Source organism: Rhinopithecus bieti, unplaced genomic scaffold (genome assembly GCF_001698545.2).
Source record: "Rhinopithecus bieti isolate Rb0 unplaced genomic scaffold, ASM169854v2 scaffold_8601, whole genome shotgun sequence".
In the NCBI taxonomy this organism is placed as follows: domain Eukaryota; kingdom Metazoa; phylum Chordata; class Mammalia; order Primates; family Cercopithecidae; genus Rhinopithecus; species Rhinopithecus bieti.
Window position 1 is genome coordinate 1,079,444 of NW_016806193.1, and position 16,787 is coordinate 1,096,230.

General features: G+C 40.5%; 1 protein-coding gene across 1 annotated transcript in view; it reads left to right on the plus strand.

Annotated features, from left to right (window-relative positions):
- The window catches only part of ATXN7 (ataxin 7), an 89,532-nt gene that overhangs the window by 24,562 nt on the left and 48,183 nt on the right, over positions 1–16,787 (plus strand). The gene's annotated exons all lie outside the window — the stretch shown is intronic.

Below are 16,787 nucleotides of genomic sequence, written 5' to 3' on the forward strand. Positions count from 1 at the left end.
CCGCTATAAAGACACTTGTACACGTATGTTTATTGCGGCACTATTCACAATAGCAAAGACTTGGAATCAACCCAAATGTCCATCAGTGACAGACTGGTTTAAGAAAATGTGGCACATATACACCATGGAATACTATGCAGCCATAAAAAGAGGATGAGTTTGTGTCCTTTGTGGGGACATGGATGCAGCTGGAAACCATCGTTCTCAGCAAACTATCACAAGAACAGAAAACCAAACACCGCATGTTCTCACTCATATGTGGGAATTGAACAATGAGATCGCTTGGACTTGGGAAGGGGAACATCACACACTGGGGCCCATTATGGGGAGGGGGGAGCGGGGAGGGATGGCATTGGGAGTTGTACCTGATATAAATGATGAGTTGATGGGTGCTGACGAGTTGATGGGTGCAACACACCAACATGGCACAAGTATACATATGTAACAAACCTGCATGCTGTGCACATGTACCCTAGAACTTAAAGTATAATAAAAAATAAATTAAAAAAATAAAAATTTCATGCAAAAAAAAAAAATAGTAAACACAAATAATTGTGGAACATTAGTCACTTTTCCCTTATTCAGTCTCAATTCCTGCAAGTCTCTCAAAATATAAGCATCACATTATCCTGTGATTCTGGTATTTAATTATACGGATTTTTTTTTTCATACAATAAGGCCCCTAAATGCAAGCCAGCTATCTCATCTGGTTGAAACAGCCATCTGTGCTAATATCAGTCACACAACTTACTGTGTAGGTCTTAACTGGTTGGCCTCCATGTGGTGTCTGAGAAATTTTCAAGGATTATATTAGCTGACTTTAGCCAACTGAATCCTCCCTTAAAATGGAACCCTGCTACTAAAATCAAGACAGAGGAAAATCATTAGACATGCAGTAAGTTATGACCTCAATTATACATTAGGTGGTCTTACGCTAGTCAAGAGACTATTGTGTTTACCTTTGAAGTGCTAGAAATACATCCCTGCAGACTGAGTCCCCAAGGTGAGATCTAATTAGAAATTTTGTGATTTGAGGTGGGGCATACAGGATCCTAATAACCTCCTGTTTGACTTTCTCACATATGGTTTTGTGTAGTAAAGTAGGGGGGACTGCCTGTGATAGGTTCTAGGTAAATATTTGTTGATAGATTTAACCTCAGATTATAATATAATGAAAGAGATAATGATCTCACCTGGAATACAGCTGGATTTTTCTTTATCCATGATTCTGCTCAGCCCATATTTTGTACCTTTGACTGGTTGGTCCTTTTTCTAGTCTGCCCCTTTCAGTCCCAGTGGAATATTCAGGATATAATAAAGAATGAAAACATTAAAATTTTCAAATGACCACAATCTAATTTGTAAGTGTTCTACAACTGAAACTCATTTAAAGAAAGGCAACAAGCTCAGTGATAAGAAGTCTAAAAAATAAGAGTGAAAATGTTCCTGACTAGCCTAGTGTAATTATTTTTGCTGATCAGTTGCATAGGCAGGCTGCCAGAAGATGGGGGTACAAATTAATTAACCAACTGTTTGTAGAGATATGGCCATGTCATTACTGATAAGCATGGACGTAAATAAGGCAGTGTGTCGACTGTTTTTCAGAAATGAGGGAAGACAGAAAATATGTTAACAAAAATAAAATAGACTAAAGGCTTAGTAGGGGAAAAGAATAGTTTCTGTTGGTTTCCATTTATTAGCCCATAAAGTTCCTTTTTCTTGTTGTCTTTAAGTGCTGAATGTGGGGAGGAAATGTGGATTGTCACATGAGTTTTTTCAAAAATACTTGAATGCTTTATGCCTCAATTGAACATATTTGAAACTCAACCCCTACTCAAATCATTTTCAATATAATTTTTTTGTATACCATAATTTGCGGTAATAGAGGTTTATTAGGCCAGTGGTGAATTTTAAGTAGTATTATGTATAAAGTAGCTTATGTGAATAGTTTTACATACACAAGTGTCTTAAAGTAAACAATATTTGTAACGTAAGAAGCTGGGTCACTTCTATAAGAGCTGAATTTTTAAGTTACTTGTTTACTCTTCCCTAGAGATGAAACATAGTAGGACCCTTAGTAAGTTTGTGTTGGAGGAAGGAATGAAGCTTTGTAACCAATGACATATCATTGCATGCTGGTTAGGTACTGGGATCAGGAGTCAACTAGTTTTAACCTTTAACACCAGCCCCACCTCTTGTCAGCTGTGTGATCTTGGACAAGTTACTTGATCTTTCAGCGCCTGTTTCCTCATTTGTAAACTGGGGTTAAGAATGGTACCTGTGCTACAGGGTTGCAAGGATTACATAACATAAAGCATGTAAAGTACTTAGCACACTGTTTGGCCCATTAAGTGCTCAATAAATGTTTGACCTGGTGGCTGTTGTTGTTATATTGTGTTTTAAACGCTTGCCTGACCTTGTACTTTAGAAGCATTCAGAACAAATCTGGGGAGAAATAGGTGTTTTAGGTTGAGACATCAATCTGAACTTCAGCTGGTCAAGGTGTTATCTGCCAACCACATATGTTTTTGCATATGGTTGTGGTAAAATGTGCTTTGAGTACCTTGTTCAGGTATGTTGACTAGGTTCCCCTGGAAGGACAAATAGTGAAACTGCAAAGTCTGAAGAAGTAAAACTGAGATAAGAGAATGCATGATACTTTCTCGCGAAAGTATCGCCATTAGGTCTTCTAGTTTTTGAAACAGAAATAAGCAAATGAACTGACAGTCAAAACAAACTTGCATTTAAGTATTTCCCAGTGGTAATAAACTGCACCTAATCTGTTTAAACAGAAAAAGCCTTTGTAATATTAAGAAGGATTAGAAGTAGAAGTAATTAACCAGCAGTTAACATTCCCCTTTCCCCTCTTCAGTGTTGCCTTACAAATCTCTCCCCTCCCCTTTCCAAACCAGAGAAAACAGCTGTACAGATGGGTTTTATGCATAAAGTGAGACCTAAAGAAAATGCATTCAGAGCTAAAAAGGTACAATGTTCAGAGAAGTTGGCATTAAAACCAAAAGAACAGTTCACCCTTATAGGACCTGGTCTGACCAAATGCTGTCAACTGTGAGGCACCGTGAGTATTTATGGAATGAGTGGAAAAGTGAAGGAGTCTGATTTGAATTGTTTTCACAAGCATCAATGAAAGCATTAAATTGATGTATATGAGTGCAACAGAATCTTTTAGACACAGGAGGTTTATCTTTATTTTATTGTAACTTCTCTTTAAATAAAGCTGCCTTGGGGAAAACTTTAATTCACTTGAGTGTAAGCAATGAGTAGTTTCAGATACTAATGCATGGTTCTCATCATTCTTGGAACCATATTTTAAATTCCTGGGTGACTTTGAATTATTTATACTTAGTGTATGTGCCTTGCCTTTTAAAAAAAAAATTTTTTTTTTTGGCATATGGAAGAAATAAAGTTTTAGGACTTGATTTATAAGACATTTGCTTAAAACTAGGGGAGAATCTTCAGGATGATGGCTTCTTTGGTATCTTGGCTGTCTCAGAGGCCCTTCGAACTTAGATGTCCCACATGTATGTGCTTCATTCTCAGACCTGGCATTCTTCCAGAATTCTTTCTCAGAGACCGATACCTCTTATCCATCCATCCTGTTCTGCAGGATGGGAAGCATGGCATCCTTCTCTTCACCACCTTTGTATCCAGGCTATTACAAAGTCATGTCAACAGTTCTTTCTAAATATCTTGGAATCCTTTCTCTGTCATCTCACTGCCACCCCCATGTCTTTCACCCTGTACTGCTGCAGACAGCTCTTGACTGACCTCCTCACTTCCACTTTTAAACTAAGCACCTCCATTCTCCATACTATAGTTGAAGCAATGTTGAACATAATAATAAACAAACTGATGATATTATCCTCCATTAAAATGCTTCTATTACGCACTAACAAATGTCAGAGTAAGGACCTCCAAAAATCTGCTCTGCCATAAAAGCAATAAAAATACTGGCAAGAATCGTCAAAATCAACTTCTTTAGAATTCTGCAAATTAACCCCAAAGGCTTGCAAGTTCTGATGAGCATATATTCGAGAAAAATGGCAGAATCTCTAAGTACAGAGAATTCGGTAGTGTTTTAACTTGCCCTATTTCAACCTCTCCTCCCCAACTCAACAGTAACTTTGAAAACCAGCAGCTTTACAACTAGGGTAGCTGTGAAAGCCAGCAGTCTAGCAGCCACTGAAGGGGACAAAAGGTTTGGAGCTCCCCCAAAGCCTTATTTTCAGAGAATTGTCACTGACTTATCTGGTAGCTCCCTGAAAAGCCCGGTTCTCAGGGCTTGTCTTTATTTGGGCTAGCTCTGAGCTCATTCTGTGACCTATTCCTAGGGTGTTTAAAAAAAAAAAAAATTCAGCAGTGATTCTTCACTGTCACAGTTGCTTGTAATGGTAATGTCAAGTGGGGCTAACGAGGCTGACCAGAAAAGTAAATAGGAAACACTGGGGAATGAGTTGTCAGTTGGGGACTTTAAAGAGTTCCACCATACTCCTGGGAATCCAGAAAACCACACGGATGTGTAGAGTTGTGCACATGCCCAGAAAGGACCTGAGAAGGCCCTAATCTCTCACCTCTTGCTAATCTGGAGGCAGGAAGTGAAGGCTAAAGCAGAGTCATAAACTACCTGCTGGAGCATTGAAGCCATGCCGCCCCATCCCTCTCTCGTCTCGTCTCTCTCTCCTCTTGTCTCTCTCTCTCATCGTCTCTCTCTCTCTCCACACAGAACACACCACACACACACACACACACACACACACACACGGCCCCTCAGCCAAGGCTGGGAGCCTTATGGCAGACATAAATGCTACATCAACCATTTAAAAACGTAAAGACAGGTCAGTAGCCAATGCCATTTCATAATTAATTCTGTTCTAAGTTGAATGAGAGCTATGGAATTTACACAATATACCTGGCAGATGTGGTGTTGCAATGAACAAAAGAAGGAATGGTATTCTTAACTAAGTCATGAGATTATAACCATAACCACAATAATAATAATAGTAACAAAATAAACACTGTTCTTTGTTGAGCCCTTATGTGTACACTCTGCTTACTGTGCTTAGACAGATATAGACCTCAACTTTTTACGTGAATTACCTCATTCAGTCCAGTAGTCAACTAAGGTTGATACTATCATTTTCAAATGTAGAAATTGTGTGCCTAGATGTGCCTAGAGGTTAAGTACATTGCTGGAGGTTACAAAACCAAGCTAAGTGATAGACTCTTAGAGCCTGTCTCCTACTCTAGACTACACGCTTGTCCAAATGGTAGGGATGCAGGCAAGATTTATAAGGTTTTTGGTAGGCACTTCCAGATTTAGGACACATGGCATTGAAAGCTTGTTTTCTGACTTGAGAGGTCAGGATTTGCTGAAAGTATTTTGAGGAGTGGCTTAAGGAACCCGTGAGACAACCTGTAGTGTACTGCCATGTTGGTCACTGTTGTGGCCCCACCTGCCAGTCCCAACACAGGTTCCTCAGGATTTTGATACTTGCCTACTGTAGTCTATCCCAAGCATTTTATCTCAATTTCAGTACAAGCAATGACAATGTAAACATTGAAACTCTTACCTGTTAGGGGTCACTATGATAATATTGGCCATTTGTAATTAATGAGTAATTAATATTAGTATTTTCATCTTTCTAGCTCCTTGGTCCTCTGGTGCAGGGGTCCCCAGTCTCTGGGCTGTGGACCAGCACTGGTCTGTCAGTGGCCTGTTAGGAGCCAGGCTACGGGGTGGGTGGGTTGGGAGAGGGAGAAGAGTGAGCATTACAGCCTGAACTCTGCCTCTTGTCAGATCAGCAGTGGCATTAGATTCTCACAGGAGTGTGAACCCTATCATGAACTGCACATGCAAGGTATCTAGGTTGTGCGCTCCTAGAGTCTAACTAATTCCTGATTATCTGTGGTGGAACAGTTTTATCCCGAAACCATTCTCTCCTTGCCCCAGTCCCATGGAAAAATTGTCTTCCATGAAACTGTTCCCTGGTGCCAAAAAGGTTGGGGGCTGCTGCTGTGGTTTTTGTTGCTTGCGTTTTACTTGAAACATCTCACTTTTTTCCCTTTAAATCCAATATTTATTGACTGCTTTGGTTTACACAGGGCCAGACCTCATACATTTAGCAGCTTGCTGATTGGTCTCTAGTTGGTTCCATCATTTGACATCTTTTGGTCAAAGGGAAATCCAGTTATCTTTAACGATTGGAATAGACAATATGAATCTGGGAGATGTGCTTATGGAAGGTGGAAATAAAATTCTACTTTTTTCCTTTCCTAGTTGAGACTAAAGCTCACTTAACAGCAATTTAAAACTTTAAAAAATCATCGATGCTACTTTTGATTACCGACTATTCAGAGTCACCAGTTGAAATAAATTTGGAACTGACTATAGTAAAACCTGTTATGTGGAGACCAGCCTTCTACTTCTCTCTGGTTTCTTAGAAATGGAGCCGACAGTCCTAGCATCTCAGGAAACCTTTGAGCAACAGTGAGAGCAGACAGTACAGCGGTACCCACAGGAGTCTGCTAGCAGATGGGAATAGCTTGATTGACTTTTCATAAAATGAGGCAGAAGAGCAGGGATTTCTTGGGAGAGGTGGAGAATAATTCAGGAGGGGCACTGAGCAGTGAAGGAGCTCATCTAGTAAGATGGTAAAGAGCATGTACTTTGGAGTAGCCTACCTTCACATCCCAGCTCCTCTGCTTACTGACTCTGTGACATAAGTCAGGCAACCTCTCTGTGCTGCCTCATTGCTTTCTATAAAGTAGGGATATTGACCCTGAGAAGTGAAAATGAGTTAATACTTAGCATTGTCCCTGGAACACAGGAGGCACTCCATAATTGTAAACTGTTTTATTTTCGTTATATGTATTAACACTTCCCAGGGTTTTTTCCTTTTGTGTAGGGTTGTGATTTGTGTTAACTGACATATTTACCCAATACCTTGAATAGTGCCTAGCCAGAGTAGCCATTCATGTATTTATTCAGTGCATAAATGAATGAATGATGTATTTAGAATACCTGCTACAATAACTGACACCCATTAAGTACTTAATACATAGTGTGACAAGAAGTAGTTGCTACAGACCAGTAGAGATCGAAGCAGTGGCTAGTGTATCCCACTGATAGTAAAAATAGAAATGATTGTAATAGTATTACATACATAGCACATGCTCCATGCCAAACACAGTTATAAAGTCTTTATGTGTGTGGTAATTCTCTTTATCCTCATAACTACCCTTAAGGTTGCTGCTATTATCTCCATTTTACAGATGAGTATGCTGAGCAGAGTAACCTGCCCAAGAGTCACACTCCTAATGAGTGATAGGATTGGGATTTGAACTCAGTCTTATTCCAGAGGCCATTCTCAAATTTTTTTGTTGAAAACGTGTGTGCCAGGTACTGTGCTATGCACCTGTGGCCGCTGACCTCATGGAGCTTAAATCTTAATGAAGAAGATAGCCAAAACACAAATAAGAAATAACTGATCGACAAGAGAGAATTGTGTGAAGCCACAGGGACCTGCCTTAAATTGGGTGTTCAGGGAAAGTCTTTCCAGTGAAATGTGAGCTCAGGTCTAGAGCCAGGCAGGCAAAGCATTCCATACAGAGGGAATAGAATTAACAAAGGGCCTGAAGTGGGGTTGGCATAATTGTCAAGGATTTCAGAATGCCAAAGTGGAGAGTTTGAAGAGAGCAGTGCGTCTTGAGATTGCCGATGTTAGGCAGAGCCCTCTAGTATTTATTTTTATTCTGACTACATTGTAGAACCACTGAGGAGATTAATTGGGCCTGGTGACATTTATAATTTAAAAGTATCACTGTGGTTACTGGGGAGCAGAGGGAGTGTAAAGTGGGCCCTGGGAAGCACGGCCAGCTCAGAGACCAAAGGACAACAGTGGAGAAGATGATAAAAATGTCTTGAATTTCCAAAGTACTTACTATGTAGGAGGCACTGTCTGAAGTATTTACATATATTCGTTTAGTCCTAGTAGCCTGCGAGGTAGGTACTTTGACTTTACCCATTTAGAAATGAGAAGATTGAGGTATAGGCCAGTAAGTGGCAGGGCTGGGATTTGAACAGAGCCAGTCTGGCTCCAGAGGCTGTATTTTAACCTCTGTGATCTATTGCCATAGTAAACTTAAGTTCTTCTATTCTGTGCTTAACCCTTCTTGTGTTTGTATTAGCTGCAGTAAAGAAGAAAGACACTACAGACTCATCTTTGGATTCCTTCTTCTGCCTTAACCTCACATCCATGGTCTCCTGAGCTCTTTGCAGAGTACTCTAGACCATGTCTTCAGTCTGGTTTCACTCATTTTCATTGTATAGTTTCACTCATTTTCATTGTATAACCCCTTCCTGTCTCACTCCATTGCATCAGCCTTTGGGGGCCGCCTTCCTTACCTAGGTCAATACACATTTATGCCAGAGTTACCTTTTGGATCATGTGGTTTCCTTGCTGAGAGATATAGGTTCCCCTTGGCTTGCAGTATCGGCCCTCTGTTGCTGGAGCTCCAGCATGCCTCCCCTACCTTTCCCTTGCATGGCCTGCAGGGAGGAGTGTGTGGCCAGCAATAGGAGCACAAGAACACTTAAGAGTTAAGCTCACATTGTGAAATAGTCAGTTGCTAATTGGTGTATATAGTTGTTCCCCCATATCTGCGGAGGATGCTGTGCAAGATCCCCAGTAGATGTCTGAAACTGAGAGTGGTACTGAACCCTATGTATATTTTTTCCTGCACATACATACCTATGATAAAGCTTAACTTATAAATCAGATACAGAAGAGATTAACAACAGTAATTAATAATAAAATAGAATAATAATAACAATATGCCAGCATTCTTATTCTTGTGCTTTGGGGCCATTATTAAGTAATAAGTATTACTTGAACACAAGTACTACAATAGCAGGATTTGATCTGATAACTACTAAGTGACTAATGGACAGGTAGTGTAGACAGTGTGGGTATACTGGACAAAGGGATGATTCATGTCCTGGACAGGATGGAATGGGATGGTGCGAGATTTCATCCTGCTGTTCAGAATGGCTTGCAGTTTAAAACTTAGACGTTATTTCTGGAATTTTCATTTTAATATTTTCAGACCACAGGTAACTGACACCTTAGAAAGCAAAATCATGAATAAGTGGGGACTACTGTAGACCAGACTTCCGTGAATTAGTAAGAGCCAGGGACCTTGAGACAGACATTTCTAATGTGGATCAATTTTGTGGGTTTTGTTTTTTGGGTTTTGTTTTTTTGAGACAGAATCTCGCTCTGTCACCCAGGCTGAAGTGCAGTGGCACAATCTCAGCTCACTGCAACCTTTGCCTCCCAGGTTCAAGCAGTCCTCCTGCCTCAGCTTCCCAGGTAGCTGCAATTACAAGTGTGTACCACTACACCGAACTAATTTTTGTAATTTTAGTAGAGATGGAGTTTCACCATGTTGGCCAGGGTGGTTTCAAACTCCTGACCTTAAGTGATCCACCCACATCAGCCTCCCAAAGTGCTGGGATTACAGGCATAAGCCAACGCGCCCGACCTATGTTTTTGTTTCTTGAGCTAACATTTATTGAGTGATTACTATCAGTAGTACTAAGCACTCTCCATGGATTAGTTCATTCAGTCTTCACAATAGTATTATGAAACACAGGTCCTGTTAACTGTATTTTACACACAGAGCAACTGAGATTCAGAGAGGTTAAATAATTTAACCTTGCTCGCATAGCTAGTAAGAGGAAGAGTAGACATTTGAATACAGGTAGTCTCGCTGCAGAACTGCTTTTAGCGACTGTGCTGGATTCACTAGCACAAAAGAATTTGCCAATGTGTAGATTTGAGACTCAGACATTGAAACACAGAAATTTTACTAGAAACTGCCTCTAGGTATAAAATGTTTTCAGAGAAGACTGTTGAACTTCTGTCTCACTGAATGGCATACCCAATTCCAGCAGATGATAACTATGTGTCACTAAATGACATAAAGGCACAATTATAACCTTCTGACTTATAGTGGCATCACAAGGACTTAATCTTTCAATTATTATTCATCAAGTAATATTTAGTACATATTCATTGCTGCTTTCTGTCAGCCAGGTTAGGCACCATTAGGCACTGCCACTAGAGCAGTCAACAAGATAGATATGGAATGTAGTCTAGTGGGAGGAAGTTAAGGCTCACACAGCTGGATGAATGATTACAAATGGGAGATAGTGCTTGGCTAGGAGCCCTGCCTAGCCAAGTCTCTGGGGAAGTAACATTGAAGCTAAGACTGAATGAAGTAGAGCAACAAGCCAGGTACAGGTCTGGGGTAACTGAGTTCCGGGCAAAAGGAACAGCAAGTACCACGCAGGGTTCTGCAACGAGAGTGTGGTGTGCTCCAGGAACAAAACCAAGCCCAGAGTAACCAGATGCAGAGAGGCACGGCCAAGCTGTTCAGGGCTGGTGGGCCAGATCAAGGATCATTGTTTTTATCCTAAGAGCAACTGAAAGCTACAGAAAAGTTCCAAATGCCAGACATTTACTTCATAAACACACAGTGATAGGGTACTTCTCAGGTTCTGTGCTAGGCAAGGCAAAGAGTCTGCTGTCCAGACAGGACTACTGAGGTTTCTATTTGTAAATTTTTATTCATAAACCATAAATCAGTGAGTGAAGGGCCGAAATGGCGGGCATAAAAAGTATGAGTAGGAGCCCAGCAGAGAGGGCATTGGGACTAGTTCTTGTTGAACGGTGGGAATTGTAGAAAGAGCAGAGAGAATAGCTTTGTGTGCTGTAGGAGCTGTTCTGGCCAAAGGAAGGGATTGTGGGAGAACAAGACAGGTTCTGAGAATGCCAGGAGACTTGAGGCAGAAGCATATTGACTGAGGCTGGAGAGATGGGAGGGACCAGAATGCTGGGGGCCTTGTTGCAGAGAAGTAGGTCCAGAGTCCAAGCCCCACTTTGAAGCCAGTAGGGGTCTTCAAATAGAGAAGTGGCATTATTGCTTTACAAGTTTGTGGGCTGAGGCAGCTGGGAGGAGGAGGCTGGAAGAGGAACAAACTCTGGCCTTATTAGGAGACCTGTTCAGGTGAGTAGAGGCCGCATACCTTGACCTTGGGCACTGGCAGTGGGAGTGGCATAGAGGAGGTGATTCTGGGAGAATACTGGAAATTGCCAGGTCTTATGAGTCCAGCAGACCTGGGTTTAAACCTTGGCTATGCTATATACCAGTTTGTGAGATTTCAATCCTGTGCACCTTAGTTTCCTGACCAATACATTCATGACTTTTATCTCATAGGCTGTGGGCAAACACTGAGTGAACACTAGGGCCAGATGCATTTCTAAGACTTTGGCATGTAGTAGCTCTCTTAGTCTTTCTGTCCTCTGAAGTACCCAGTGAAGTAGATACTATGATCTTCCCATTCAATACGTGAAAAAAATGCTGGCCAGGTGCAGTAGGTCATGCTTGTAATCTCAGCACTTTGGGAGGCCAAGGTGGGAGGATCACTTGAGCCCAGGAGCTTGAGACCAGTCTGGGCAACGTAGTGAGACCCCTGTCTCTACAAAAAATAAAACAAAATTAGCTGGGCCTGGTGGTGCACACCTGTGATTACTCCTAGCTACTCAGGAGGTTGAGGTGGAAGGATCGTTTGAGCCTGGGAGATTGAGGCTGCGGTGAGCTGTGATTGCGCCACTGCACTCCAGCCTGGGCGACAGAAACCTTGTGTCCAAAAAAAAAAAGTGATATTTGAAGAGATTATATAACTTGCCCGAGGTCGCGTTTCTTTTGATCGAGGGAACCAGGATTCAGAGTGATACTGACCCACATTCTTAGCCACTGTGCTTAAAGTGCCAGTGATAGAGAGTAACTAACTGGGGAGGGGGAAGGAACAGCCCTTTGAAGAGGTGACAGCTGAGCTGAGACCTGATGTGTGAGAATACACCAGGCATCTTGTGAAGTGCAAGCATAGAGCCTGGCTGGGGAAAAGATTTCTTTGAGGAGAGAAGGGAGGTCAGTGCGTGGAGCAGAGTGAGCCAAGGAGAGGGAAGTGGGGGACGAGGGAACAGGATGAGAGGGAAGTGCACGCGTATCTGGAGGCTTTGGGGGCCAGGGTAAGGGCTGGAGTTTTATTCCAAGAGGAGTAGAAAGCCACTAGAGAATTTAAACAGAGGAGTGGTGTGATCTGGTGGGGAATTTTAAAGAATCAGTCTGCCAGCCTTGTGGAAAGGATTGTAGACTACTTAGGGGACTTCTTCCAGAGTTCATTGAAAGGGTGCTGGTGGCAGGCCCAATAGTGGTGGCCATGGCAGTGGAAAGAAGTGGATGGAGGTTTTAGAATAGAACTTACTGGGTCTGCTAGTGGCCTGAATGTGATGAGGGACAAGAGAGTTGGAGATGACACCTGGGCTTTTAGTTTGAGCTGTTGGAGGATGAATAGTATCATTTACCCAAAATGGGGAAGGTTGTTGGGTGAGGAGCAGAGAAGGGTCAAGAGTGAAGTTTTGGACATGCTTGTTCTGTTTGAAATGTATATTAAGACATCTAGATGGCAATGTCTAGTAGGCAGCCTGGTACGTGAAACTAGACAGAGCTTGGGAGCAGTCTGGGCTGGAGATAGAAACGTGGGAGTGGCATGTAGAAGTTTGAGATGTGTGGGAAAAGGGAGACACGCAGGGTACTGGGCAGGTTAAATGCTTTGCAGTACCATTCAGGTTTTCTTGTTATTGAACAAAGTCCTGAAAATAGAGATAGCAACACCAAAGTCAATACATTCACCACGGTTTGCAGTATAGTTTCTAGCAGAGGGACTTCATTCTGCATGCGACTGAAGTTTCCACATACATGTGCTCAGGTGTCCTTGTGCTTAAACCTAATCCTCCCTAGTATGCTGGCCTGGGGTCTCCAAAGTACATGATGGCCTAGATGTGGGTGCGGGCCCACTCACTAATTGGAACATAGGGGTGACCTAAATCCTGAGAAAGATTTAGGGCTTATACAACAATAAAATCCATTCTTTCAAATTAGTTTAGAATCCATTAATTCAATTACAATTTTTAAATTGTATGTTCAAGTACATAATTAATGGCCTAAGTTGTATATTACAAGTGTATTTTGTAAACTTTTAATTGAATAATGAACTTATTTTTATTTGATATTTTTATTTTCTGTCGTAAATCAAGCTTTTCGTAGCATTTGAGCAAGATCCCTATGTTAATTTGTAGATGGGTTGATTGTGAATTTGTGCTTTAAAATATTTAGGAACATACATACTGTCCCTCACACACACATTATTTCATTTCTGTTGCCACAACATTCTACACTCTGTTCCTGTTGCTAAGGCCCCTGGAATGTCCCAGTGCAGAAAAAGGATATAGAACTCCTTTTTTTTTTTCTGAAGAAGACATTTTACTTAAATTATTTTGTATCCTCTAGTTAACTTCCAGATATGGATATCTGAAAGTAAAGAATTCAGAAAGCTAAAATTAAAGTTGCTTTACGTTTTAATAAAAGGAGCTCAATTTCTTTTTCTTTTTCTTTTCTTGAGACAATCTCACTCTTTCACCCAGGGTGGAATACAGTGGCACGATCTTGGCTCACAGCAACCTCCACCTCCCAGGTTCAAGTGATTCTCCCACCTCAGCCTCCTGAGTAGCTGGGGTTACAGGTGTCTGCCACCACACCCAACTAATTTTTATATTTTTAGTAGAGACAGGGTTTACCATGTTGGCCAGGCTGGTCTCGAACTCCTGACCTCAGGTAATCTGCCTTCCTCGGCCTCCCAAAGTGCTGGAATTACAGGCATGAGCCACTGCACCCGGCCCAAGGAACTGCATTTCATAGGGTAGAATGAACTGGGTTTAAGTATACCATGTTTCTTTCCACAGAGGGGGCATGTGTGTGCATGCTTTTTAGAGAAATTCAGTGTGCTCATGAGAAATTGAGCACCGAGTTTTCCTGTCACACAAACGAGAGTCCTGGTTATGCTACTTTCTTGCTGAGTGATATTAACTAAGTTTGTTTCTCCAAAAGTAAAATGGGGATTATTTTGTAGGGTTATTATTAGAAATAAATGGGAAAAACCGTTTAAGAACTGCTTGGCATATGGCCTGGCACGTAGTAGTCTCTCAATAAATGTCAGCTATTTATCATCAGTTGCAATTGATCTTAAGTTATTGAGGAAATAGACATTTTTACAGAAGTATAGATTCTTGGTTCCTTACAAGATAACCCCTACCTTTTTAGTTTTACTAGTCATAAGTCTCAGAAAAGGATCAAAGGAACCAGGACAAAAAAGAATAATTTTGTACGTGATAAACATCATGTGACAAATTGAATTCTTATTTGAAAGGATCAGTTTAGATTTTTATTTCTCTTAATTGCTTTATTTTTAAAGGGGTAGAGGGTTAGTCCACAGAAGAATCTGGTATCTGGCAAAGTGATCTATTTTAAGTAACATTGCTTTATATTCAGAACTGAGGGAAATCAGAGACCACCAGCAGCGCATTGCAGAGACCTAAAACTAAACTAAGACTGTTTATTTAATACTATTTTAACTGCTCTCTAATAATAAAACGAATTGAGTTGATTTCATTAATGAAATTGTTCATTTGATATCTGTCTTACACTTTTCAGTTGTAAATTATGAATGTTATACCAGTTCTGTAATTTAGATGTATCAGAGGCATTTAGCCCAAAAGCATATGGAACTTAACGGTAAACTACTTTAACGGTAAACATTTCATTCTGAAAAGTTATGTCAAGAAACTGTAATCTTGGGTGACTTATTACAAGTATATCATTGCATAGATATAACCTTTCCCCTTCTCCCACATGTACTATATTTAACTCAATGTGGGCAGGCTTTCAAGGAAAATAGCATATTATTTGGCTCTTATTTTTTATTAAATAAGCGTAGTCACAGAAGTCTGTAGTCTACTGGAAGCTTCATATCTAATCAGTTTATACCATCAAAGATGGTCAGCCCTGACATTCCATTTTATTGACATTGGAATCTGGAAGGAATCTCTTAATATCATTGTTCCTCTGGTCTGCAAGAGGTAAGAAATCCAAGCCACATTATAAGTCAGAATTTAATTCTAGTTGTTGACCTTAGACAAAGTAGTTTACCTGTCTGTGAGTCAGTTTTCTCTTCTTTAGAGGAGGGATATAATGGTATCTACCTAGGTAGTTGTGAGGATAAAATGAAATAGTAGCACGTAGAAACTACTTGGTGCTGCAGGTACATCCCCAAACCATGCTGGACTCTAGTATATTTCAGATTATAGCTAGCTATCTGTGCAATTCAGTGTAATAGAAACTGTTGAAGAAAATTCAAGCTATAGCCATGTGTAGATACTAGATCAGTAATTTGACATTTTAGAGATAATCATCACTTGACATCTCCTTAGGGAATTTTCTTCTCCCTTTAAAACCACCAGGATCTCCCAGGCTGGAGAAAGTGTGAAATTAAATCTTCATAGGAAAGAAAGCAGACGCTAATCAGCTTTTGGATCTTCCCCTTGTCCTTTAAACTTGGTATTTGATCTACTAAAACATTTGCTTAAATTGAAGTGTGCTAATTATCCATTTATTGCAGATATTCTAAATAGTGAATATGGTGTAAAATGCTTGTTTAAAATCCACCGATTTTGAAATGCTTAAAAAGTTAGATTCTGGATCTGAACTTTTAGCTCTGTTCCCCAAATTGTTGTTCATAATTAATTGTTCATGGTTGAGATGTTTTAGTTAACCATATTTACCAGGTATCAAGTTACTTTCAGTTTTCATGTATATGCATATAGTTTCGTTTTACTTTTGCATTTAATTAAGTTGCTGTCTTAACTGTTAAAACAAACAAACATTTCATATCCTATCCTATTTTGGTAACCAAACTGATTAATGTATGAAATGCTGTTTGTACTAAAGTTCAGTATGTCTTTCTGGTGGCATCAGTATGTAAGCAAAAGGACTAGAGATTGCTATGACTTGGAAAAAATATATGAAAATAATTTTCTTTATGTGACATGCTGGCAAACCAATTTTACTCCTCTGTGAAATCTCTGCTCCCTTTCTTAATTGTTCCGCAGAACCCAGGAACCAAATAGTTGGGATAGAATGCACAGTTAAACAAATAAAAGCATTAGATGGTACAGCTTTGTGAACGAAGCATTTTATATGGTTGCAGATTCTTTCCCTTAACTCTTGGTAGAGTTCATGTTGCTTTATTGTACGAATGCATTCATTGTTTGCATTTTAAAAGATTATCTGTTTCACCTCATAATAGTTATTTTTGGTGCACTTTAACCCTTTTTAAAGTGTCTGTGTAAGCCTGATTTGATTTCTCTCTATTTAATAGTGGTGGTACACCACATCAGTTCATTTGTCCTGGTATGCTTTATAATAAGGCAACTCCTGTAGAAAGTATTGTTTCCTGGCCGGGCGCCGTGGCTCACGCCTGTAATCTCAGCACTTTGGGAGGCGGAGGTGGGCAGATCACGAGGTCAGGAGATTGAGACCATCCTAGCTAACATGGTGAAACTCCGTCTCTACCAAAAAAAAATATATATATATATATAAAATACGAAAAATACAAAAAATAAGCCAGGCATAGTGGCGGGCGCCTGTAGTCCTAGCTACTCGGGAGGCTGAGGCAGGAGAATGACATGAACCCGGGAGGCGGAGCTTGCTGTGAGTCGAGATTGTGCCACTGCATTCCAACCTGGATGACAGAGCAAGACTCCATCTCAAAAAAAAAAAAAAAAAAAAAAAAAGCATTGTTTCCCAAA